The following is a 26,569-nucleotide window of genomic DNA, read 5'->3' on the forward strand; positions in this document are numbered from 1 at the left end:
TTAATGCTTTAGAAGGTTAGGTAAACTCAGTTCTCTTTTGTTCAATAATGCCTCGTTTACACCACACAAAGCGTAATCTCCGTTTCCACTATGCAATGCCTGCCTTACATTAAGTCATACTTCGTTAGTACCACATAAAATAATTACATTATAAAAGGCCTCTAGATCACTAGTTTCAAAAATAATAGCCAGTATCATTAGCAAGCCAGTTTTCAGAGCAAGGGAACCTTCTCCAATAATTCTGAGGTTAATAAATTTAATTTTCTAAGTATTCTCCACAAAAGCACAGCAGATAAGTCCAAAACTTTGTTGAAAAATGCCCAAACATGTGTTCCCTCACTGGGCAGTTTCATCAACTCTAACCATAATTGGACCATGGGGAGAAGAAGCACCCTGCAGTCCACAGAAGTCTAGATCAGGACTGAGAAAAAATATTCTTTCACTGGTGACAGCAGACAAAGGCTCACGATTTTTGCTCCATGGTGGTCTATCGCATTTTGTTCACATGTGCTGCAATAAAAATGTAAATGTGACATCATACCAGAAATGCCAAAGCTCCAATCATCTTGAGATGGTCCTAGAAAAGGATTCATGTGAAGTTATTGTTATTGGTTATGTAAATCAGGGGTAATTCCTTTGTCATTTGGCTGTACACAGGTTCACCTTTAACATATACTGACAAATATTTTTCCATAAACAGTATTCTATCTTTTTATTTGCTAAATCTTTCAACACTCTCCATAGTAATTATACTAATTTAAACTCTCACATCAGAATATGAAAGTTCAAGTTGTGCGCTGTTTTCATCAAGATTTGGTTTTGTTCATATTTTTTATTTTAGTCTAATTGGATTTTATTGTTTAAGTGGTATTGCATCCTGGTTTTAATTTGTACCTCCCGACTGACTAATGAGGTTGAGCATCTTCATATGTTTATTGGTCACCTGAAAGGGCTTGTTCAAATTCTTTGCCTGTAGGTTGTTTGCTTTTATATTGCTGACTTTTATGGGTACTTTAAATATTTTGTATACCACATTTATTGGGTAGATGTATTCAAATATCTTCTCTCATTCTTTGGACTGCAATTTCACGCCATCAAGACTTTTTTTTGATGAACAGAATGTAGTCTTATTTATCATTGGTTTTCCCTCTCTAGTTAGTACTTTTTGTGTTATGTTTAAAAAATCTTTGCCCTACCCAAGACTACTGAAGATATTCTCCATGTTTTCTTTTGCAGACTTCATATTTTTATCTTTCACATACAGATCTATAATTCATCTTGAAATGATTATTGTATGTGGTGTGAAGGTGGGGGTCAAGATACAATTTTTGACACAGTCATACAGCACCATGAAAAAAATAAAACCTCAAAACATCCTTCCCTCACTGCACTGGAGTGTTATCTTTTTCATATATCAGGTGACTATACATGCATGGGTTTGTTTCTGTCCCATTGGTCTATTTGTTTATCCTTATGCCCATGCTTTTTTGCCTTAATTATCATTGCTTTTTCATAAGTCCTAATATTTAGTAGTTTAAGTCCTCCATTTCCTTCACTTTCTGTTTTCAATATTGCCTTGGCTATTCTTGGTCCTTTGGATTTCCATATAAATTTTAGAAATAGATGGTCAATTTCCACAAAAATTTAATTGTCTGTTGATGCAATTACATCTGGATTATATTCTCTTTTAATATTTCATTTAAAAATATTACATTATTAAAGTCCTTTAGGAAGTTAAACTAAAGAGATCTCAGCATAATAATTTTAGCAAGTTATGTTCACAGTCTTCAAACTAAGGTAGATGGACCTTGCAGAGGGTGGGGCTTGAAGACTTTCCAAGTTTCATGTAAGCATGGAATATTTTAAGTGAACCTATTTCCAAATCCTTAAATCCATGTTTTTGTTCCTAACATTGATCTGCCTGAGGACACCCCTGTGATTTTTCCCCCCAATATCTTCTTTCATAATTCCCCGTTACCACTTTTCAAAGAAAGTCATACCTTTCATCTATCCTACTGTTATCATTCATCACCAGTTGTGAAATCTTCCAGAATGTCAAACAAAGGAACATTTCAAAATATCGATTCTGGCAAAGCCTTCTTTAATGCAGTCACCATGAACCAGCAATAAATCATTACATCTTTCCTTGCCTTGCTGCTAATTTTGGTAAAGTTAAAGCCAATTAGAAAGTTACTTTAACCCATATGAGTATGTTCTGAATTCAAGATATATTGTGGTTTGGCGTGGTGGCAATGATGACATTTTGGTTTAACAAGGTCTTTCCTCCTATCTTTCAACTATTGTCAAAGCATTGTTGCTTAAAGTTTCGGGAGAGCAAAGCAAAGAACAATAGTAAGAAATACTGAAGATGGCAGCATTTTATTTCATCCAGTTCACAAGCCCTGACATATCTCTCTGCCTTATTCAACTATGGATTTTGGAAATGGAATATTTAAGATTGATGAAAGGCATTTTCAGCCTCCTCATAAAAAAGAAAGTAAAGATTATCATTCATTTGTGTCTATTGTATGAAATTATACTTTGTATGATTTCAAGGTAGAGGAAGTTAAGTTCCATGTTTATTTCTGATAGACCAATAGATTGTTTAATTTTTTGTGCTATTTGCTTAGATGCATAAGAAACACGTTTTCCTTTACATGTGACCAGATTCCTGGATAATGCACAGCCATATGTATTATTTCATTGGTGTGAAACTCCTGCTTGTTGTCACTGATAAGCTGTTTCTCTTTTTTTATCGTTGATTGTCGTGATTATCTCTGATGGTATATACTGCTACCATGAACTTACTAGATTTAGAGGAATCTAATTTTAGTTTATTGTGTAGAGCCTACTGTATAAATAGTGCATTTAAAAGACAATATAATAATTAATATACCTGTTGTACCTTCCATTTTACTTTTGGTCCAATACCTTGTTTTATTTTTGATGCCAATTTCCACAAATTAGATTTAAAAAAACTGCTCTCTTAATAGCAGAACTTATTAAATGCAGGTCCAGGGCAAAATATTCCCACTATTGCAATCTAGGACAATCTAGGGCATGGTGCCCTGAACTCTAGAGAACTCACTGCATATAGTTAGAATTCATTTATCCCTTTCAGATATATGTCATTCTAATTCCATCAGATATATTAAAAATGTGATATAACAATTTTAAAAGGCAATGTTAATAATATGACAGACATTACATCTTTAAATTAATAACAAAAAATTTTTGATGTCACCTTAAATTTTCTGGGAATAAGTAAAGAAAAAATTTCAACACCCCTGGTCTTTAGTTAATGGTAGCCCATTTGTACTATGTAGACATAATAAACTGTTTGTGTGAGGGATAAATTCAGCCCACAAAGGTCATCTTTTTCTAGCCCAAGGTTGGAATAAATGTTAAAATTTACTTTCTTACAAATACTAACTCAAAAATGTTTTAAGATTCCAGGCTTCTATAATTAAGATAATTCTGTAGCCAACAGGACCAGTTTAATAATTTTAATTAAAAAAAAAAAAGGCTTGTTGGGGCGCCTGGGTGGCTTGGTCGGTTAAGCGTCCGACTTCGGCTCAGGTCATGATCTCACGGTCCGTGGGTTCGAGCCCCGCGTCGGGCTCTGTGCTGACAGCTCAGAGCCTGGAGCCTGTTTCGGATTCTGTGTCTCCCTCTCTCTCTGCCCCTCCCCTGTTCATGCTCTGTCTCTCTCTGTCTCAAAAATAAATAAACGTTAAAAAAATTTTTTTTAAAAATAAAAAAAAATTAAAAAAAGGCTTGCATCTTCTGATTCATCAATGTTAAATGTAAAAAAGGTTCTATTTTGTTCTATTTGAGTTTGTTTTTTTCTAAACTTAAATAGGTTTACTGATCAAATAGGCTACCTTTACTCTTACATAATGTTTGCCATTATCAAAAACTAAATTTTATTATCTTAATTGAATCATGATTGTGGTGAGCCTTGTTTCAAGACTAATCATGTTTTGTGGTATGTCAGCTTGAAGATAATTTCCAAGATCTTTAGGAAACTTAAAAACTTGGACTAATACTAATATTGACATTTCAGAGAATAGATTCTGAGGACAGGCTTCTGAAGAGACATCATTTAGACAACTTTCAGACTGTATCAGTGGACTGCATCAGGATATCTGAGGAAACTCCTCAGTTTTAGTTGAGAAGTGGCCCAATGTGACTACTAACCCAAGCTCCAGCAGGAAATGGTTAACAACTGAATGAACTGATGAAGGAGAATTTATTGTGGTTATCTGTTGGGAATATTTTTTATTTTGTTTTTACACTCTATTTTTCTGGATCTATAAGGAGGCTATTCCTTACACTATCTAAACAACAATTTTATATATCTTTTGTAAATGAAAGTGAAACATTTAAAAATAATATCTGATTCCTGTGGCCCTTCCCCACACCCCCACCCCACCCCCAGAATTGAACAACTCTTACTAAATTTCTGTATTTTTCATGGCGAGGTTATCTTGTGTTGATTATCTCATAAGAAGCTGTCCTCCTTCTTACCAAGTTGTATAATTGGTTACTTTATGCAACCAAAATTTTACCCTGGGGCTTCTTACTTGAGAACGGTAGTTATTAAATCAGTTGTGATAAGCCATTTCAGGTAACAAATACTGATCCACCTGTGGGCCAATGCCTACAAAGTCCTCCCAGGAAAACTGGTCTGATATAGGTGGTAAGGAAGTTAAGGAAACTTAATAAGTCTTTGAGAGTCTTTGAGAAAGGAAGAAGTCATCCCAGTTTTTAGGTACATGGTGAAAGCTAGCAAAGAGTTTTCTGGACTTGGATTCCTAGCCTCAGGATAACAAATATCAGAGGCTTCTTAAACACATGGAAACTTCAGACTATTATCTCTCTTCCAGGTTGCATGTCGCTCTTATCCTTCTCTCTCTTTTCTACTTTCATCTACGCTCACCACAACCAAAATATCTGAAATTATACAGTAAACACATGACCTATATGCAGACACTTTTAGTTATTGTGATAATGACTTCTCTTTGTAGTTCATGAAAGTAGTTCATGAATTCCCAGTCAAGACAGACTCTGCAGGTTTTCGTTTGCTGGGTCTCACAAAAGTCAGATCCTTCTACAGTACTGTTTCCCAATATAGTGTCATTTTAGGTTGACCAGCAATACTCTTTCCTGGACATGGCTTTACCAAGCCTTTCTCCGCATTCTGCTCTCTAGGCATTTTCCCATTTTTGACATTGCTTCCCCTTTTCAAGACTTTCTTGTAACCTTGTTTCTGTGCTCACATAACTTCTCATGATGTCTGAGACCTTACCCCATTAACTATTCTTTCTTTTTTTCTGAAATCTTCAAGAGAACAGATGCACTGAATAATGAGAGGAAGGTGGAAGTCAATTACAGTAGGTAAGGATGGAGTTACTGGTGAGAAAATTAAGCCAGTGAGATAAGACAAGACTTATGAGAATTTTTACCACTAATGGTACAGTGTTTAAAAAGATAACAATTTTATGAGTTTTTTAAAAAAAATACATTTATTTATTTTTGAAAGAGAGAGAGAGCATAAGCAGGGGAGGCGCAGAGAGAGGGAGACACAGAATCCGAAGCAGGTTCCAGGCTCCGAGCTGTCAGCACAGAGCCCGACGTGGGGCATGAACTCACCAACGGCGGTGAGATCATCACCTGAGCCAAACACCTTTAACTGACTGCGCCACCCAGGGCCCAGCAAGTTTTTAAGATTAGGGGAGACAGAGGTCATGGATCAGGCTTGGAAATCAATGGAGAAAGAGTGCTACGACTTTTTAAAGATGAAGGCAGAAATATAGTAAGTCCAGAGCACTGAAAGAAACTGTGGCTTTGAATTAAGAAGAAAGAAAGGATGAACTTCATAGAAGCTTTGAGGTAGTAAAGAGAGAAGTGGTAATGATATTTGAATTTAAAGAAGAAAGCAGAAGATAGGAGGTAGTATTCATCTCAGGTATCTAAGAGGCCCCGTTATCCACTCAAAGGCTGTGACATACTGTATGGATTTGTTCACGAACTAGAGAATTTACAAATCACAATTCTGAGAACTAAAATGTCACCTATGCCCATATCAGTCATCCTCATTCTAACCCTTTCCAGTTTTGCCCTTACTAGTGTGTCTTAAAAATTCATTTCTTCCCTCATAAAAGAAATGGATTATAGATACTGGTGCTGGTTTACATTCACCTTTATCTTAAAAACTTCTATTTAGTTTAGCCACATTCAATATTTGTAAAGACTATTACTCTACCATCCATGTATTCAGTGGAAGAGAGAACACTGCATTGAGTACTGTCTTCATCCTGAAAATTTTCCACTGAAAGCTTTCCTTTCACTATTGTCTCTTTGATCTTAAGTGCACTTTCCAAGCATTCATAAGACTGATTCACGTCATTTCCCATTTTTAAAGAATTAACTCAATTAGATTTTATATTTCCCACTCATTTAGAATTTCTGCTTCTTTTGCTTTTGTGTCCTTCAACATTCAAACAGGAAATACATCAATTAATCAATAGACTTGAGAGGGTCTTTGACCCTAAAGGTACAATAGAAAGATATATTTTATGAACAATGTTGATGCCTCTTCTTAAGAATTTGGCCAAATGATACACTGATTTCTGCACCCTCAATTCTCATGCCCTCAGAGTCTTTTGCTTTATCATCTCCTTTCTATTTCTGCATCTCCCTTTCTACTTCAGAATTTCTCTTTATCAGCATTTATGTCAATATTCTGTTTGCTGAATATAGACTATGGAGAAGATACTCTGATAGACTTTGGAGAAACAAATTTTTAAAAAGTGTTGGGACACCAAGGGAGTTTCCTCTTCACGGGGAAATATATATCTATAATATTCACAAACACAGGCACATATTACATTGAAACATATGAGACTGCCACTTTTGTAGGTCCAAATTGTTCGAATATTGGCAGTTTCATGTCATTTAGTATCATAACATGTTCTTATAGCATTGCTGTAAGTATTATGAAAAATGGCAGCTGTTGGGTCTTAGGCAGTGAAGAGACTGGGAAAGGAAATGCTAATATTGGATGAGCAGAAAAGAATATTACATACAAAGGGAAAACCTTTCAGACTTGAAGGTATCAAGTAATTTGACATATTCTAGGAAGTAGAATTTGTAGAGAGATCTTAAGTAGCTAGACTATCTATCTGGGTTCAAATTCCACTCTGCCACTTACTTGCTGTAAGACCATAGACTATTAACTTCTCTGTCTTTCAGCTACATTGCTGATAACAATAGGACCAACTTCCTCTGTTTGTTGGAGAATTAAATGAGTTAAATGGATAAGGCCCTCAGAATGTTGTCCAGCAAAACGGTGTCATCACCAGCTGTTCTTGGTGAAGGATAAAGATTGAAGAGTCCTAAACTTCTTGACTTGCATTCATGAATAAGTTCTGTCCCTCCCCTTTTTAGGCTTTCCTCTCAGGAAGGGTTTGATGGCATCATCTCCTGACTCACCTCTCCACAACTTTGCTCAATTTTCTCTTTCCAGTGCTTCAGTTCCCCTCTAAGCATATCAAAACTCTCTTCTTCAGGGAGGAGGCCTCTTACTGAATTCAGCTGGATGTGAGCTGATGCAGCATTTTCAAATCTGAATGCTTGCCAGTGGCCATCCACAGAGCAGAACTGCAAGTCCCCTGGAGCTGTGTGCGACCCACTCCGTAGACACAAAATTTTACTCCCCACACTGGCTTCAGATCTTGTTGGGATTTCTTCAACATTGAAATTGGCCTTAGATCGTCACTACAGCATCATTTTTTAAAAGTCTTTCTATTTTAGATTTTAAAATTACAACAGATAATGCAAACTTATTTTAATGAGAAAAATGATGCAGACTTTTATCAGTAAAAAAATGATCTCATACTTCTCAACCCATCTCTGATCTTATCCCCTATGTAAACCAAGTTTAACAGCCCCCGTGTGTGTGTGTGTGTGTGTGTGTGTGTGTATACACATATAATTCCATTTTGTTCAGCCCCTTGTTGCTTAAATGGGCTTTCCCAGGATTCTTTTATTTGGATATGTAACACATGTAAATTTTTAAATTTTGTTTTGTTTAAAATGGAACCATTTTTTACCTGCTACACTCAAACTTTGTTTTGTTTGTTTTTTTTTTTAGTTATAGTACACTTTAATATCTCCTCAGGTCAGTGGATATAGATACACTTTTTACAGCTTCAGGGCATGGGTATAACATAATTTATTCAGCATTCTCTAGCTGATAGACATTCTGGTGCTACCATGCTACAAAAAGCAGATTATTTTTTATATGAAGGTATTCTTTTATTTATTTCTGGAGGTGAGATTAAAAGAATAATGGGACTTTTGAGTCAAAGGGTGTATGTCTTTTTATAGCAACAGTTATTGGCAGATTTCTTTCCAAAACAATTTTAGTAAGTTGCCCTCTTGTTTTTCTGAAACACTGTCAGCAGGGAATGTTTTCACTCTTTTAAATTTTGCCAATCTGATGCGTTAAAAATAACATCTCAATTATGGTTTTATTTTGTGTTGTCCTTAATAGTAGAGACATCGAAGATCATTTTATATGCCTGTTGATGTTTGAATTTCCTCTTCTGTGAATTGTCTGTTTATATCTTTTGCTTCTCATTTCCTTCAATTATTTGTTTTATTGAGAATTCTTTGTATATTGGAAATATTAAACATTAAAATAGTTTTTAAATTTTTTGGAGTCAAAAAATGTACAGTGAATACAACAGTAAAAACATCAGCAGCGCTGGGCACATAGGAAAAAAATAACTATTATTGAATATAATAATACAATAAAATGTGTCCATTTGTTTCTTAAAAAAATAATAATTAAAATTAAAAAATAAAATAAAATAAAAAAAGAAAATTCCCTTGCTTTCTATGATTTGAAATATTTTACAATGCCATGAATAACTATTTGTAAGTAATTGTGCCCCCCCCAAATTCTATTCATATTCATATAATTTATATTTGGGAAAATTTCAACTAAAGTAATAAGATTTTGTGGTCCAAATAAATAATGGTGGATATTAAGATGAGTATTAAGGAAATGAATGGTTTTTTTATGAGCAAATTAAACTCAGAACTTTGGTGTCTGGAGGAAAAGATTGGGAAGAAAGTCACATATTAATTACAGTGTGCGATGTCTGGAAAATGTGTCTTCTTTTCTGAAACATGTGCCAATGCAATATTCAAAGATGATGCTCTCCAACACGATGGCTCTGTTTACTGCTGTGCACTAGGCAGCACGCACATGTCTGTGTTAGCACCTCGGAACTGAAGGCGCCATGAAGATGGATGAGGAAGAGAATCCAGGGGTGGAATATGAGTCGCACATGTGCTGGAAGCAAACATAACAGTCTAAGCTGCTGAAAGGAAATGAAGTAATTCATTTTTAAAATCCTCATTACATTAGTTTATCACATTCTTTGACTTTTTTTAAGCAGATGTGTAAAATGTGAATGTAAAATAGGAGAAAACAGGAATATACACGTTGAAGGCTTTGTTATAGACAGAAATGAATAAAAAAAGAAAAAGGTCTACCTTTCTCCACATCTATTGCCAAATCTATGGTTGTAGCTTTCTCCAAGATTATCTGTACTAATTTGATGGGTTTTTTTTTTCATATCAGACCATAATTTAGATTTTTAGAAATGTTCACAGAGGGAATTGAGCTTTGTTTCTTCCAACAGAATTAGAAAAATTACCGGCAGTTGAGTTTTTAAAGATTTTAGTATGGAGATTACACGCCTGAAGAGACAGATCTGTTAAACCTGAGTTAAAGCCAGTAGCAGAAAGTTGAGAACTGAGTTTTCTTTAATTCAGTATATTTTTATTTCTGTAGTTCCTAAATTTGCGGATTTTTTAGTTCACTCATTGTGCCTGAATTTATGTCAAAGAAATTTTGTTATTTTGACTTATATTTGGAATCTGAAGTGAGACAAACCAAATCTACATATGTTGTATAACTTATGACAGATATTTATTTGACTTAAGTAATTCTTAGTTTCCTCATTTTTGCAATGACCTTAATGATATCTATAACACAAGGTTATTGTAAGGATTAAATATGATAATGCATTTAAAGAAAATAGCATAGTGCTTAATAATAATAAGCTTTTAACAAATGCAACTTGCTATTGAAATCTATTAAAAGATGTTTTTCTTGGGGTGCCTGTGTGGCTCAGAGGGTTATGTGTCGACACTTGGTTTCGGCTCGGGTCATGATCTCACACTGCTGACAGTACAGAGCCTGCTTGGAATTCTCCATCTCTCTCTCTCTCTCTCTGCCCCTCCTGCACTCTCTCTAGATCTCTCTCAAAATAAATAAATATTTAAAATAAATAAAAGATGTTTTTCTTAATAAGAAAAAAAAAGAAGAAAGATGCTTTTCTTGTTATCTGAGCTAGATCTGTATGCCTGACTTAGAACCTAAACAAAAGAAATTATTAGAAGAATATTATACAACGAACAGAAGACTATTATTGTGCTTTAATATTAAAATGTCAGGCTAATTTGTTTTTTTGTCTTTGAAAATTTATTCCAAAAATAACACCATTGATTATATATATTCATTATATTTTAGTTCTGAAAGTTGTGGATTTTGTACTATAGTTGACTAATTTGATGTTGAACCTCATACCTAATTCTCATTTTAGAAATGTCTTTGTGATACGGACGCCTGGGTGGCTCAGTAGGTTAGGCATCTGACTTCAGCTCAGGTCATGATCTCCGGGTAAGTGAGTTCGAGCCCTGCATCTTACTCTGTGCTGGCAGCTCAGAGCCTGGATCCTGCTTTGGATTCTGTGTCTCCCTCTCTCTCTGCTCCTCCCCTGCTTGCTCTCTGTCTCTCTCTGTCTCTCAAAAATGAATAAAAGTCCAAAAAATAGGTTTTTTTTAATGTCTGTGTGATAGATGGTAGATACAAGCATTACAGGCTTTTAAGAAATATTTCCTTGATGATCATTCTCTCTTAAATTTCTGAGTACTCTCTATCTCAGCCATCTGCAGGTATTCTCAGACTTTCATAGAATTAGATTTTTCTAAATCCAGCAGTTTCATTCGACCAGCAGCAAGAATAACTTGGTTATACTTTGATTTTTCTGCTTGAAAGTAATACACATCACTATATTCCTGTTTATTCTCTATCCCAACCACTTTAGATAATGGATTTTAATTTCTTGGGGCACTGCTGGTTTCTTTGTAGTCTAATCAAGTGGTCACATTCATTTTAACCACTGATTTTCTTCCCCACAAGTAAAGTTTCAGCTTAAAATAGGTATAGCACATTATAGTACATCTTCTACATTTTTAGAAGAAACTTTTTGAAATATTTTACTTATAAAGCAGAAAAATATGTATACCCCCCAGCTTTTTCATAAAAAAGAATATAGCACATAGATGGATCCTAACATGTATTGTAGGTTAGTTTTGTTTACTGGAAAAGAAAAAATTGAATGTTGTTTATTTCAGTTCTAATCAAGACTTTTTTAGTTGCAAGTAAAAAAAAAAAAGGATTCAAACTGGCTTGATGTAAAGGGGAATATTATTGTTTTTCCTAACTGACAAATCCAGGGTTAGAGCAAGCTCATGTATTGCTGGATTCAGTGCTGAAATGATCTGTCTTTCTACCTCTTGGCTCTGGATAACTCTGCGGTAGCTTTCTTTTCATGAAGGTTCTGTTACGGTGATGATCACAGTGACCACCAAATGTACCCTGTTTACAGTGTGCCTGTTCAGGTGCCAATATAAAAGTCAGCATTGCTTTCTCAAGAATTAAAAGATCCAGTTCTGACTTTCCTAACTTTAGTTGGTCAGCTTGGATCAGGCTCAAATCTTCTGCCTACCAGTGAAGTCTACAGGTTGGCTCCACTCCCCCTGAAACACATGACCTGAGAGTGCAGGGGAAGAGCTCTCCAAGGAAGTCCAAGGGGCCATTACCATTTGCTCCATCTTTACCAATAGGCAGTGGGATTAGTTCTCTTCATTTTAGCCACTGTCCTGGGTATGAAATGGTATCTCATTTATGGTTTTAGTTTGCACTCTTTTGTGTGTTTGCTGAACATTAGTACCTCTCTTGTGTTAAAGTGTCCAAATCTTTGGTTCACTTAAAAAATTGCAATGTTTGTCATTTTACTATTCATCTGTAGGCTTTTTTATGTATTATGGGTGCAAATCCTTTGTCACATGTGTTATAAATATTTTTCCTCAGTCTGTGGCTTATTTATCCATTTTATTAGTGGTGTTTCTTTGAGAAGCATAAAGTTTAAATTTTTATGAAATTCACTTAATTAATTTTTAAGTTTTTGGTTAGTGCTTAGGCACATGATCCATCAAAATTATTTTTGTGTTTGGTGTGAGATAGGAGACAACTTTTTTTCTGCTTTGTTTTGTTTTCTCCATGTAGATTTTAGCTATAGTATAGAAACATCTTTTTAAAAGGCTTTCCTTGGGGGAGCCTGGGTGGCTCAGTCATTCGAGCATCCAACTTTTGATTTTGGCTCTGGTCATGATCTTGCGGTTGTGGGATCAAGCCCCTCAATGGGCTCCTCACTGAGTGTGGAGCCTGCCTGGGATTCTCTATCTCCCTCTCTCTTTGCCCCTCCTGACTTGTGCTCTCTTGCTCTCTCTCAAAATAAATAAATAAACAAACATCAAAAAATAAATAAATAAAAAGGTTTTCCTTTGTTCACTGAGTGAACTTGGCACCTTAGCTGCAAACCAATTGATTGTATATGTGTGTGTCTATTTCTAGACTCCATTCTGTTCAAGTGTCTGTTTGTATGCCAGTGCTACACTAGAGTTTTGAAATCAGGTGGTGTAAGGACTGCTTTTTTTCTCTTTTTTTCAACATTGTTTTAGCTATTTTAGATCCGGTAGGATTCTATAACATTTTAAAAATAAACTTGTCTCGGGGCGCCTGGGTGGCGCAGTCGGTTAAGCGTCCGACTTCAGCCAGGTCACGATCTCGCGGTCCGGGAGTTCGAGCCCCGCGTCGGGCTCTGGGCTGATGGCTCGGAGCCTGGAGCCTGTTTCCGATTCTGTGTCTCCCTCTCTCTCTGCCCCTCCCCCGTTCATGCTCTGTCTCTCTCTGTCCCCAAAAAAATAAATAAACGTTGGAAAAAAAAAATTAAAAAAAAAACAAAACTTGTCTCTTTCTTTACAAAATACTTGATGAAGTTTTAATGGGAATTGTATTGAATCAAAAAATTAACCTAGAGAGGATACTCATCATAACAATCCATGAACTATTATAACTTTCAACTGATGTAGGTCTTTTTAAGTTTCTCTCAGTTGGGTCTCATAGCATTTTGGTGTAGAGATCTTTTATGCCAGATCAGGTTTCTCAACCTTGACATCACTGATATTTTATACCAGAAAAATCTTTGTTGTGGGATGCTGTCTGTCACTGTAGAATGTTTAACAGCTTCCTGGCATTTGTCCATTAGTTGCCAGAAGTACTCTCAGTTGTGAAAAAAAAAAATGTTTGCAAATGTTTGCCAAATGTCCCTGCAGGGACGAGACCACCTCCAGTTGAGAACTATATGCTAGATTTAGTCTTAGCCATTTAATTTTTTTTAAGTTTATTTATTTATTTTGCAAGAGAGAGAGAGGGCTGACGTGGGGCTTGAACTCACAAACTGTGAGATCATGACCTGAGCCGAAATCAAGAGTTGGCTGCCCAACCCACTTAAGGCACCCAGGTGCACCTACTGAGATATTTTTAATAACCTACCATGTGATCTAACCAGATGAATGTTGCATGTGTACTTGAGAAGAATATATTTCCTGTCATTGTTGGGTGTAGCATTGTATAAATAACAGCTCAAATCTATTGATAGTGTTTTTCATATCTTCTATACCTTCACTATAAATGTAGTCCACTTCCAGTTAATGCCAGCATGTCATGCAAAATCATTTGTAAATCATACTCTAATTATTTCCTCTCCAATAAAAATTGGTCATAGAAATTTTTCGTGAAAGCTTAGAAGTGGGTTGAGAAAAGTGCAGGACCAGAAGAAGTGTGAGCGTCTTGTTTATGTAACTTCCTTTGGCTTTTAGGCGATATTCCCAAAATAAGTATATTCAAGTTGAATGCTACAATGTATAATCTACATTTTTAATTGATCTCATAAAGCTCAGCTCATAATGAGTTTCTCAGTTCCTAATTTCTCCCAGTATCCAGTGATCAGATGTTCAAACCAAGAAATGCATCTCAAAGGAGAATGGCTTTCCAAAAACTGGCTTGTATTTGCTCCAGAATTCTGAGGCTTTGTTGTAATTTTCCTACTAGAGCAGCCACAGTCTCCATAGATCATATGTATAGAACATTTAAGTATCACTGGGGTTGCTGGATCATAGAGGCAAAAATGGAAAAGCTACTTAAACTTCAGCCTCTATTTCCTGGAGAATCTCTTCTCTTCTTTCTCGGCTCCACCGCAAGCTGACAGATAAGCCTTTAGATCATTCAGAAATGTGATATACACGGCTTCCAAATACTAAGCATTGTGGTCTTTCAGGAAAGATTACCAGATGTAGAAACATGTACTTCATTAAGAAGGGAAATCATGACATGTTGAAGACCATTTTACCACCCTCTGCCCCAGATACTTGAATGAAGTGACAGACCCCTCCCTGTATTTTCCAGGGGTTTATGTTAATCTTCTGTATCTCACCAAAACATCTGGAATATTTACACTTCCTCCTTTTCCAGTTCAATTAGCATGATGTCAGCATATAGTAAGACGTCTGTGGAATGATGAGATGATCCAAGTTCCTGTTTATTAAATGACAGCAATGAGTCACAGTTGGCATAGTTCTGGTGTAAAATGCTACAAGGTACTGCCAGTCCTTCCAGGGAAGAGCACATTGCTTCTAGAGTTCTCTCTTAGTTGAGAGAAAAGTCATTTGTGATGATATACCCCAGTAAAGATAGCAGCGGCAATTGGAGTGTGGCTTTCTGATTGAACTGACTATACCCATTGTCATTCTTCAATACTCATCAGTTTTTCACGTTGGCTTTAAAAAAATTTAAGGAAAGATATGATAGGAGTTGTTTTTCAGCTTCTCCTGCTATGGGGTTGTGGAGTCTGTGAAGGCTTATAATTTTATTTTATTTATTTACTGCTGTCTTCATAATATTTAGAACCCTGCTTGGCACTGATCAGTGACCATCAAATATTTGTTTAATTAATGAGTATTTTGGTATAAATAAATTGAAAGATGACCGAGAGAATTATAAGAAGTACAGTTAGAGATATAAATAGGGGAGCAATCATACCTTGAAGGCATTTTTATGCAGAGGATGTTAGAATTTATTATGTAAGTAATGGAGAGTTACTGAATAAGCTTTAAAGTAATGTTATGATTTATATTTTAGAAATACGATAAAAATGCCAAAGGAGGGCATACTTTAGAGAGCAAAGAGCCCAAAGATAGGGAGACCTAGGAAATAGGACAAATTAGAAATAGTCATCTAGGCCTTCATAATAGTCTCGCATCTCTATTCATCATTCAGTCATTGTCCCATAATGGGTTAGCTTAACACCCTTTTGGAATAAAAATTCTTAGTAAGAATAGAAATCAATTTTCTTAACTTTGTTAAAAGCATCTGTGAAAAATTAGAGCAAACATCATACTTAGTGGTAAAACATTGAAGTATTCCCATTAAGGGAGGAAAAAAAAATTGATGAAGATGCCTACGGAGAAAGCAAAGAAACAATCCCGAGAGCTCTCAGCTGGTTGCTGCCCTGGCATTTACGGCAAGGCTATGCTGTTTCTTCCTCACTATAAATGATTTCATAGACCATCCACAACAGCCAAAGTCACTGTGGATGACTGGGATGGTGTGAGCAAAACCATGGCTATTCCTTCGTCATTTCTGAGCACAGAAAAATAGGACACTGCGCAAATCACAAAAGCACACAAGCATCTATCTGTGCAGGCTACACGAGCCACTGCTATTTTTTTTTAATTACAATGTTAGTCCCACTTCATTCCACCTGCCTCCTACATAAAAATTAAGATAATCAAAGAATTGTTCTCGTTTTCTGACAACACCTAATCCAGAGCAAAATACACTTCCTTGCTGCCTTTCCCAAATCACATAACACAAGTCCAAATACTCTAACAATCCCCTCATAATATCCAGGCCAAGGGAGGGACGGCCTTCCCTAGAACACCTGTGTCTGCGACTCTGCCTCCTAACTCCAGAGCAGGAGGTACTTTGTGGCACACACTTAATTCTTGCCAATTGAGTCACAGAGGCCAGGGGAAGGGCACTTTTACTTGGCATACAAGAAGTTCGTGGTTTCGCTCTGTGATTTCTACCTTTGAAAGTGTGCTGGCTAGGGAAGGTCACAGAAAACGATGTGCTCATTCTTGCCTTTACTTATGTTCTTTCTGATAGGTATAATATTCTTCCATTTGGTCTGACAAACAACTGACCTTCTTTTGAACTCAGTAAAGGAATTAACTCTTCAGTGAAGCTTTTGCTGACTCCAAATTGAGCTTACTTCTTCCCTCTTTGGACCCCCACTGTTTTTATTAAGGCACTGATCAATCTCAAATGAATACATCTATTTATCTACATATTTCTTTCTCTGTAAAAGTGCATAATGTCTCTTATTCTTCTGTCTCCATCACTCAGCAAAATACCTAACACATAATGGTGTTTGATTATACCGAGTCAAATATATTGGACTGAATTGATTTGAAGATAAACTGAGTGATCTAATGGAATGAACATGGGATCAGAAGGCAGAAAACCCAGATTTTTAGTTTCACCTATGCTAACTACAGTCATTTGTAGAGTCTCTTAATCTCTGTGCATTTTTGTTTCTTAATATGTAAAAATGAAGGTGTGGGTTCATACTGGTTCATTTTTAACATCACTTTCACAGTCAATACTCACTGATTCAGACTGATGTGCTTCATGCTTGACCTTTTTAGCAGAGTTTTGTACTTTGTATAAAGGGCAGTAATGCATTCCTAGACACAGAAGATCAAAGCAATAATTGACATTAAGGCTCTTATTCAAGCTCTAAGGGCTAACTAAGAAATCTGGCTATGAAACTAGAACATTCCCCAAAGCCATCAGATCTCTCACACTGACTTAAAAAAACAGAAGTATAATTTAACAAGCTTTTATCTAAATAGAATTCATACAATGAACTTGGGGTCTATTGCATTACCTTGAATACAAAAAAGGTTTACAATACTAGGCCAACTTGAAGCCTGTGATTTATTGAAGTGATTTATTGAATTATATAACATATGGTTAACCTGTGTCATTAAAGGATAATTCTCTTTCCATATTTTGTATAAAAAAATCTTTAGTTGTCAGGAACCAGTTGTCATCACAATGTGATTTCAAATGAATTAAATAGCAACAATAGCTTTAACATTATGAAGATGATGTTTATAAATGATTGAATTGCCTTTGAATGGCTTCAACAGAGAGCTATACTAGCTCATAAAACAAGGAGCTTCTCATTATCAAAATTATGCTGTTTTCTCAAGCTACTTTTATGAGATAAGTGATTTTTTAATACTGGCAGGTGGATAGAACAGTATATTTTATGAAAAATAATCTCAAAATACAAATAATATGCAATTTTATCAACCAATATGGATTTATTTATAAAGTGTACATCGAGATGATGACAGCAAGGAATATGTCATTCCACGGTGGTTGTCTACAGGCTTATATTAATTATATAGCCTTATATGTATTGGTCAATGCACTCTGAAGAGTGACCAGGGTTTCAGGTCATGGACTTTGCCTTTGATAAGTTATTATTGCAATTCTGTGTGAGCACAAATAAGGCATCTATAAACATGGAATTTTCCCAGCTGAAAAAAATTGCTATAATTATATTCAAATGACTATCAAGGCCTTTAAAATTACTTTCTGTAAAAAAAATAAATTGACTTTGGGTAAAGAATGTCATTTGTGTAAATACAAGGTCTTAAATATATTCAGATTGAGATTTGAAGAGTGATTATTATTCCCCAAATAACAGAAAATATGTCTACTCTTTTATTTTTGGTGTGGGGCCATGATAAATGTGCTAAAACCTTAAAGATGTGGCACTGAAATATTTCCAGGAAAACAAAGCACTTATTCTTAGTAATAGTCTATCTAACCAAGCACATGTTCCTATATGAAAACATCGAAATCACCTCTAGGTCATAGGAAAATGGGTATTACTAGTGGAACAAGTGATCAACACCATCCTCAGGTGTTCTGCATTTTTTGATGCCATGATGGATTGGCTTCCTACCGTTTCTGTAATGAATCACCACAAACATAGTGACTTAAAACAACACATTTATTATATTACAGCTGTGGTCAGAAATCCAAAATGATTCTGATCAAAATCAGGTGTCATAAGGCTGCACTCCTTCTGAAGCTCCAGAGGAGAATTGGTTTCCTTTGCCTGAAAAGCATCCCTTGGTTCATGATCCCTAGTCCCATTTGCCAAGTTCATCACTCCAACCTCTGCTGCCCTCACCACTTCTTTCATTGCCTTGCCTTGCCTTTATTAGGATCCTGTGATTACAGTGGGCTCACTTAGATAATTAATCCAGAATAATCTCCCCATCTCAATATCCCTAATTTAATCATATCTTCAAAGTCCCTTTTACCATGTGAGGTAACATATTCACAGGTTCTTGGGATTAAGACATTGAGTGGCTATATTTTCTATCTTCTATTTATACACCCTTTTGCAGTCTGGTAAGGTCCTTGGTTTCCTTCTTAAAATAATGTTTTAAAATGTATAACATAAAGGAGATAAGATTACAATGGGAAAAATTATATTAAAATACAATAATCAAAAATTTAAAAATAACAGTGTGCACTTTTTAAATTATTGCATTAAATAATAATTGCAATGGCTTATAATCACCATAATAATTTCAAAGTAGTGTAAAACTGTTCGGTGCAACAACTATTATTGTGTAATATAAAAATATCTATCTTTTCTGCTGTACTGCTGATAGTTGCTGGGGTTTTTTGTTTGTTTGGTTGGATGGTTTGGTTTTGTTTCCTCTAATTAACAATTCAAAGAAATGTTAAACTTCAATTAGAAGTTGAGTCAAAATATATAATTTGTATTTCTACCCAAGTCTTGGACTACAAGTCAAGAACCCCTGCTGTACATACATAGAAAAAAGATTTATGACTTGTCAGTGTGTGTGTGTGTGCGTGTTTGTGTGTGTGTGAGAGAGAGAGAGAGAGAGAGGCAGAGAGAGAGACAGACAGAGAGACAGAGAGACAGAGACAGAGACACAGACAGAGAGACAGAGAGAGACAGAGAGACAGAGATTTCCATTGACCAGTGTGAGCTGAAAAACTTGCTATTATTTTTTTACATATTTACAATTTTTCAGCTGTATTTTTTCTTCCTACCATTTGACTACTAACTGAAAAGTAAAATAAACTAGATTATAGACAGTCTTTATCAGAAATCTACATTATGAGATTCTCATTCCATTTAACATTAGACACTAAGATATTTATAGACACATGATGAATTCTGTGTATTCACAGATCATCCCAATTCATTTTAATATTTAGTAAGCAATGGGCTTTCTTATAGCCCATTAATTTTTATAGGAGCTGACATTTGTACAGGAGCTTATGCTCAATTTAGCATTATAAGATGTATATATCCTAGAACGTGAAAACAAAATCATTCTAAATATGTTGTGGTTTAATCATTTGTGGGTTTTATTAGTTAAATTGTTCTTTACATGTTCACATAATAAGTAAGCTTATGTTTTCTGCAGTCCAAAACAAGAGTCTTATGCTATAAATGCTTAGGGGAGGATGAAAGTTTGCCTTCTAAAACATACTTTTTATCCCAAACGATTGACCCAATAAAGTAGAAGTCTTTCATTTTTTCCTTGACTTTATTCCTTAATAGTCCATCTTCAATAAGCCCTACTAAGCAGACACAATGTAATTAATTATACAGTTACACACATACACTGTATATACACATCTAACAAATGAAACAGTGAAAACAGTATTCATACTTCCAGTACCTGGACACTCAGTTATTTAGGACAAAATATTCTACTTTGATGCTGAAATTAGAGCTTAATATAGGGACTCTTGAGAATTGGATTTATAGATTTTTAAAAGTTTTTTTATAGCTATACTATAAAAATAATCTGTGTCGATCTGTGTTCCACTTAGTCATGGGGCCTGCTTATATTTTGCTTATATTTATGTGTTCGTATATTTACTTCCTTATATTTATACTTTCTAATCACTGATTCTGCTCCATTTTGATTATCTTTCTGGTTAATGGGATATTGTAGGCTAAGGGCAACTGTTCAACCAAGAAAGTAGATTCACAGACGTAAGGGTCACCTGGGTATGGATTTGCATGGCAAAGCCCTTAAGCACTATTACAGCTTTCCTGCATTTGTGGACATGGTGAGTACTTGCAAAAAAGAAATGTTCTGCAATAGTGATAGGAATACTGAGATGCAGCCCTGAAACATTTCATATTAACTTGTCCTTACTGACATTGTCACCACCTCACTCCTCCAAGTTTTCCTGTATTAATCAAAGAATTGCCACTCTTCCATTTTTAGTACTTTCAAATTCCACAATTTTTTTTTTGGGGGGGGGGAGGGTCCTGTGTGTGTGTATGCTTTTGCAATTTACATAAAACAGAAAGCTGCCATGAAGAACAAGTTTGAGAATATTTGAAAAATGCTAATAAGACCTGCTGTATGAATGTTCTATTTTTACTTAACTGAAGACATTTCCTATAAAGAAAGGAATCTACATGTTTATTTTTATCTCTTTATTTCTTGAGGAGACTCACAGCCTTAGTTAAATTATTTTCACAACACTGAGGAATTCAAGATCTCAACTATTGGAAAGATATGCTAATTGGACACTAGACACTATGTTTCTTTGATCAAGTAATGAGATAAAGCTGAGTTACTCTGAGAGTTGGGTAACATTTGCTAAGTGGAATGTTATGGTTAGATTAGAGAAAGTACAACTTGAAAATGTCTTTTCTACTTTACCACTGAATATCATTAAAAATTTTGGCAATGATTTGCCAACGATACGCTCAAGTGTAACTGCATGTGATAAAGCATAAAAATTGAGTAATATGATTTAAAGAGTTTGAAAGTTACAAACCTGATAGTATATTTATCACTATTTGCTGCACTTAGTGTTCATTTATCAAATATCTGTTAAAAACCACTGCTTAACATCCACTGCCCCCGGCACTGGTACCACAAAGATGATCATTCCACACTTCAGCTCTGAATTCATAGATTGCTCAGAAGTCTGCAAAAGAACCAAGCAAAACTAAAATACCCTCCATAAAGTGGCATGATAGATATGTGCAGAAAGTGCTCTGGGATCAGAGAGCAAGGCGTAGTTTTCTTTTCTTTTCTTTTCTTTTCCTTTCTTTTCTTTTCGTGTTTATTTATTTTTGAGAGACAGAGACAGAGCATGAGGGGGAGAGGAGCAGAGACAGAGAGCTGAAGACAGAATCCAAGGCAGGATCCAGGTTCTGAGCTGTTGGCACAGAGCCTGAGGCAGGGCTTGAACTCATGAACTGCGAGATCATGACCTGAGCCGATGTTGGACACTTAACCAACTGAGCCACCCAGGCGCCACAAGGCATAGTTTTAATGTTAAAATATTTACAAAACTTTTCAAGACAGAATTGTATTTTATTTAAGCATAACTTTTCACAAAAGCAAGATTGGAATTCTCTGTCACTGACTGAGTTTGTGCAAGATGTTTGTCTTTTTTTATTTTTAAATTTTTTTTAACATTTTAATTTTTTTCTAGAGAAAGAGAGAGAGCGTGAGCAGGGGAGGGGCAGAGAGAGAGGGAGACACAGAATCTGAAGCAGGCTTCAGGCTCCAAGCTGTCAGCACAGAGCCTGACGTGGGGCTCAAACTCATGAACCACTAGATCATGATCTGAGCCGAAGCTGGATGCTTAACCGACCGATCCACACAGGTGCCCCGATGTTTCTTTTTGAACCTCAGTTGTAACAGTGAGAATAGGAATAGCTAATACCTATGGTGCACTTACTTCATATTACTTATTACTTATATATTAATGTTGTAATAATCATATAATATACATTATGATACTTACTACATATGACATTTTATTTAATCCTTCCAACAATGCTATGAACTAAGTACTATTAATGTTGTTTCCATTTTACACATAAGAAAAATTGTGAGAGAAGTTAAGTAGCCTGGCCAAGTTCCTAGCTAATACATAGCTATGATCAGATCTAGTGAGTTCTAGAGGCTAAGTTCATAGCTGTTACACTCTATAGTCTCTAGTGATTACGGTAATAATATATCTATCTTAATTCGATGTTTGGTCTGAATAAGCCATGCACAAATAAATATTATTTCAGGTGGCTATGTAGTTCCTTTGAATCTTTTCTCATCTCTTTCTACCGCCTTTTTCTCTCTGAGAAACAACTAGAGGAACGCCCATTTGCAGATAATGTATCTTACAAAATTTCTACGTGACAATCATCATGAAAGAGCTGTTTAGGAATCAGTAAGTTTGTCCTGAGAGTTCTGAAGTGAGAAGGGGCTTGGGTGAAGACAGGCTTACCTCAATAAAGAGTGAGCTTTGGAACATTGAGTTGACTTCCCACATGCTTGCTTTCTGCATCAGACACATACTCTCTGACTCCTAATATATGAGTTTTCAAAATGAGCTATTGTGGGTTTACAACACACCATATATTTTTATATTCTAGTTTATGTGAAATTTTCCACAGAGACATGCTTACAATGCCATAGATTTGGGTTTTATTTTACTACACATTATACTTAACCATGCACATCTTGTTTAAAACATTCTATAGATATATATCTATTAGTCTACGCAGAGGTTCGGTTAACGCGTTGACAAGGAGATTACACTGGGTCATTCACCCTTTTACATTTCCCCAGAGGTGCTCCCAGTTAGGGGAGAAAAGGAAAGGATCACAGACTAGACCTTAACTTCTTCCACCTCATAACACATAGAAATCTTCCAGTGTTACTGTGAGGACTGAATGAGATAATGCATATAATGTATTGACACAATAATAATGCACTGTATTAGTCAGGGTTTTCCAGAAAAGAGAAGCAGAGACAGAGACAGAAAGAGATTATGAGGAATTAGCCACACAGTTATGAAGACAAGACATCCCACAATATGCTGTCTGTAAACTGGAGATCCAGGGAAGATGGTGGTGCAATTCAGAACAAGTCCGAAGGCCTGAGGACCAGGGGAACCAGCGGTGTATGTCTCAGTCTGAGGGCAGGAGAAAGGCAATGTCCCAGCTCAGAAGCCAGACAGAGGAAGTGAGTTCTCCTTTCCTCCATCTTTTGTTCGGTTAGGATTTCCAATGGATTGGCTGATGCCCACCCACGTTAGAGAGGGCAGCCTGCTTTACTGGGTCCACTAATTCAAATACTAATGTCATCAGGAAACACCCTCACAGGCACACTCAGAAATAATGTTTAATCAAATATTTGGGCAGCCTGGGCACTCTGTGGTCCATTGAGGTTGACACATAAAATTAACCATTACATGTCCACCTCTTGTCAACTTGGCACCTGTATGAATCTTCTTGGTCCATGCACACACATTTTCTTTCTCTATCACTTTTAATGTATCTATCTTAGTGTAGAACTACTTAAGAAAAACATTTGCTCATATACTATAAAATTTAAAAGACAAAAAATGAGTATATAGGAACCATAAATTTCTCTCATACCCCTTTCTACTCTGGCCAATTCCCTTCTCTAGAGGCAAAGGTTATAACCAGTTTCATATTGTTTACACAGTTTTGGGGGGCGATTTCAAATATTTAAAAATACTTGGCTTTTTAAAGGATTGGCATTTAGTCTTTTAGAGGGGATTTGCCAGAGAAGAGGAAGTTCAAATAGTGGCTGTATTCCTTCACTGTCAGGAGTTGTGAATAGTGAAGCAAAAAGGAGCATAGTCAGGAAGCCTGAGTTCTAATCTTGTCTCTTTAATTTGGCTTTGGTCAACTTTGGCCAGGTTATTTAAGTTCTCTGATTTAAGGAATACAATAAAAAGTTTAACTAAATGATTAGCTGTACCGTGCTTCTCAACTGTTCCATTTTATGATTCCTCATGTAACTCAACACATTTTAGTAACAGTGCCTAGGGGCTGCTCCAACAAGAAATTTAAGCAATTCAGATTAGTCATCACATTTTCTCTTTACACAGTTGCTGAGATTGCAACCAAGAGGTTTCACCCTGAGGAAATCATGAAAACCATGGAAAATGTGGCCAGGTCTAATGAAATAGCACTTCTTTTTCTTTAGAGGAAAGTGTTACTCTAAAGTGAGATATTCTGCTAAGACCAATACTTTTGACGGAAATTAGGGATATTCTAAATTGTGGTATTTGTAAGAACTGGATGACTTAAGGCTATTGGACTGGTCTTTGTAACTGTTGGAATAATTCATTCCTGGGCTAATTAGGAAATCTATTAAAAACCCTAACCTTATGCAAAAGGAGAAAGGAAAGTTTGATTTAATTTAATTTTGAAATGTTGGGAATGCTTCATTCCATATCCAGTAGTACAGTGAGAGGGAAATTCTCTTTTGTGCTCTGGAGCTGATAAAATTAAATTCTAGCCACAGGCTTACCAAGAATGTTTCTCAACTCCCCATGGAGCTCAATCAAAGAGGAAGATATTTAACTTCCACGTAAGATAGCAAAGAAGTGTATGCTTGTTTAGCTCCCCTGCCTGAACTTTAAGGAGAAGGAAAAAATGAACAAAACAAAACAACTGGAGAAGAAAACTTTCCGATACTGAAATTAGGGAACAACCACAATTTCATACAAATATCTTAAATAATGCCTGCCTTATACAAAACAATGAGGAACCAAATTGAAAAACAACTTTGAGATATACAAATCTGTAATTCTGAGTCCAGAGCAAAGTGCCAGGAGTGAGGAAATTCAGAAAGACCCTACCAAAGTCAGCTTTGAAGGTATTAGGATTATGGGTGTGACTTGGCCATGAGCAAGATAGAGGACCTCTACTGGAAATCTGTTTCTTCACTGCAGAGCAGGTGCTGTTCAGGACGGACAGAAGGAGGGCACTTACCACTATACCTCTGAGGTGTTTGCCTATGCTGCTGAAGGATGTGCCTGCCATGTTTGGGAAATGCCCCTCTCTCAGCCCACTCACGACGCTTGGCACAATCCACTCTAACTCCCCTTTCCAAGCTGGTCTCTGTGACACCTGTGGCTCTCCTAAATCTCCAGTCAGCCTGGACAATTCATTATCAGTGTGAACAATGCGCGATCTGTGTAACTTCATCTTTCTCATGCTGCCCCTGCTGCCTGGTATGAATTTCTGCTAGTAATACGTACCCGTTGCAATCCTACCCAAACTTCACAGTCTACTCATAGGCAACGTCCTTTATAATCCTTTCTTGATCCGCTGACGTTTTTTAAGACCCCCCCAAACACTTTTTCCTCCTGAGTGCTTCACGCTCTATTCTTTTATGACATCTCATGTTCTCCCTCATAACACAGTTATTTCTGCTTATAATATAAATTCCTTAAGGTGCAAATCATGCTGTTTTTGTATTGATTTATTTCCAATATCTCCAGGTACAGTTCTTTGCATAAAATAATCATTCTGTAATTACTGGTGAATTTATATTTTCATTTTTAAAATTTGAGAATCATATGAACAAAAAAAACCTTTAATTTCTGAGCAGTGCAAGTCTCAACATAGTAAAGCATATCTTTCAAGGTCCTGGAATTCATCATTGGGAAGCAAATGAGTCTTCTGTTCCCTTAGACTTTGCTTGACCTCTACCATGATAAAAACAACGCTTATCCTTGAAGATCTTATTATAGCTCAAATAGCTTGAAAATTCTCTCTCAAATATTCAATTTATCTTACATAAATTGCCACACCTTTTCTAAGTAAATTGCTTATATATTATTGTATCATTTGAACAAAACTGCAAGCAAAATTATTTTGTAAATTTTCTTGCTCAAATTCATTTTTACAGTGTTATTTTTTCCTTTATTATCTTCTCTAATACGCCACCTCACACACACAAGAGTATCTACAACATATATATAGTTACAAAGCATGATAATTAGAGGAATAGCCATGAACATGTCACTGAGAAGATTTAATACCTCACATCCATCTATTATTCTTATCTGATTCCTCGGCCTCTCTCACATTAGCTGGATCTTGTATTTATCATTTCCATGCTTCTTTCTCTTAAACATTTTATTTGGAAATAATTTCAAATCACATAAAAGTTTCAAGGATAGCACAGAGAACACCCATATACTTATATATTATACATACACTTATGTATATACTTACCACACCACATACATGGACAGCAGTCCCCCCCTTCTCCACTGCATTGCTTTCTGAAGTTTCAGTTACCTGCGGTCAGTAGTGGCCCAGAGGCAGCTGATCTTCCCTTGAATGTGTAGTCTGAAGGGCATGGTCAT

General features: G+C 35.9%; 1 pseudogene; it reads right to left on the reverse strand.

The window, feature by feature from the left end:
- On the reverse strand, positions 1–26,569 carry LOC115512977 (annotated as a pseudogene).

Source organism: Lynx canadensis, chromosome B1 (assembly GCF_007474595.2).
Source record: "Lynx canadensis isolate LIC74 chromosome B1, mLynCan4.pri.v2, whole genome shotgun sequence".
Lineage (NCBI taxonomy): Eukaryota > Metazoa > Chordata > Mammalia > Carnivora > Felidae > Lynx > Lynx canadensis.